The 1,842-nt window shown below is 64.1% G+C and overlaps 1 protein-coding gene across 1 annotated transcript in view; it reads left to right on the top strand.

Moving 5' to 3' along the window:
• Positions 1-1,842, top strand: part of NR2E1 (nuclear receptor subfamily 2 group E member 1) — a 38,152-nt gene that overhangs the window by 20,038 nt on the left and 16,272 nt on the right. The gene's annotated exons all lie outside the window — the stretch shown is intronic.

Below are 1,842 nucleotides of genomic sequence, written 5' to 3'. Positions count from 1 at the left end.
GGCCGGGGCGCGGGAGGGCTGGCGGGGTTGGTCCCGCAGCCCCCGGGCCCGGCCCGGCCCCTCCCAGGAGCTCGGGCCGCTGTGATCCCTGCCTGGGTGGCGGCGAGACCCCGGCCAGCAGTCCCCGCAGCCCAGCCCCGCTTCTTTCAACAGCCCCTGATGGTAATTACAGTAATCGAAGCTGCCATATATCTTTAAGCAATTATGACACACAAAGAGCCCCGCGGGACCCCCTGTCGGGGCATGTTCACAACGGCTTCGCGGGCCAGCCCCGCTCCCCGCGCCCGGCTCCTGGGACCCAGCTCCGGCGCAGCGCGGCCCGGCCAGGCCTGCCTGGGGCGGGGGCAGCAGGGACCTCCGTCCTCCCCCAGCCGCCCTGTCGCAGCCTCGTCCTCGCCAAAAATACACACACACACACGCATCTATATATATACACACACACACATATACAAGGAAACACACACGCATATATATACATTTATATATATATATATACACGCACACATATATACAAGGATACACACACGCATATATATATATATGTACACACACACACGCATATATATATATATATACACGCACACATATATACAAGGATACACACACGCATATATATATATATATATATATGTACACACACACACACATATATATATACAAGGATACACACACGCATGTATCTATATCACTATCCGTGTACGGCTCGGGCCGGGGCTGGGGGGTCTCGAGCCTGGCTCGCGGAGGCCGGGTCTCCGGCTCGGCACAAACCGCGCAGAAAAGCGGGAGGGATCCGCGGCGCCGGGCCCTTGGGAAGACGAGACTTCGGCTGGATCAGGGCGCGATGGGGGAGGGCAGGGGGCAAAGGAGCCCCAAATGCCGAGGGCAGAGCTGCAGGAGAGGAGTCAGTCTGGGGAATAAAAAGGGCAGGTGTCAGCCCCGAGTGCGGCGGGTTGCTTTGCCCGGCTCTGGCCCGCGAGGCCCCGGTGGACGGAGCCTGGAGGGGGCCAAGGAGAGAGAGAGGAAAGAAGACACAAACTCGGCCCTGCCAGAAACGCAGGAGCGGGGCGGCGGCGGGAGCCGGGAGCGGAGCCGCCCCCCCGCGTGCGGGAAGTGCCGCAGGGAGGCTGCGGGGGGCGAGTCCCCCGCCGCATTGTGCGCTACCCGCATTCCCATGCTACTCTTTTTGCCGGGTCACTGGTGACCCAACAGGCAGGTGGCGAGGAGGGCTCGTCATCACGGGGGCCCCGCGCCCGGCCCAGACCCGACCTGCCGGCCCGGGCCCAGCCCGCGCCCCCTGGGCCCGGGACCGGTGGGGCGCGGGGGTCCCCTGGCGCGGGGTACTCCTCGCCTCCAAGTTTCCCCTCCCCCTCCTCCCTCCCGGCCCTGCCCTAATCCCCGTCCCCTCGCCGCGCTGTGTATAGCAGCTGTCGAGTCTCATTTAGGGGAGTAGCTGGCAGCCCGGGCTGATTGGAGGCAGTCAAACGAGTCTCAATGGGGGAAATCATTAAGTTAACACTTTATCTAATGTCCCCATTGTCTGGCCGGAGGCGCTGTTTCACAGCCGCGGGCAGACATGTCTCAAAGCAGCCCGGCCTCCGAAACTCTCCAGGGGCCGCGGAGGAGGCTCCAGCCCAGCCCCCCTCCCCACGGGCTTCTTGCGAACAAAGGTCGTGGCTGCCAACCGGCTCGAGCCCGGGCCCGAGGGTTTAGCTGGACTGGCTGCGGGAGGGGAGAAGGGGGGCCTGGCTAGCAAAGCAGGCATGGGGTCGGGGTGAGCTGCGGGGCGTGCACCTCGGGGCTCCCTCCGCCCCGGAAGGCTGCAGACTGCGGGGGGGGGGGGGG

The sequence above is a fragment of the Gavialis gangeticus genome, unplaced genomic scaffold (genome assembly GCF_001723915.1).
Source record: "Gavialis gangeticus isolate Ggan-Ray unplaced genomic scaffold, GavGan_comp1, whole genome shotgun sequence".
Classification (NCBI taxonomy): domain Eukaryota; kingdom Metazoa; phylum Chordata; order Crocodylia; family Gavialidae; genus Gavialis; species Gavialis gangeticus.
Note: the sequence above shows the minus strand (reverse complement) of the source record. Positions and strands in the feature narration are given on the sequence as shown.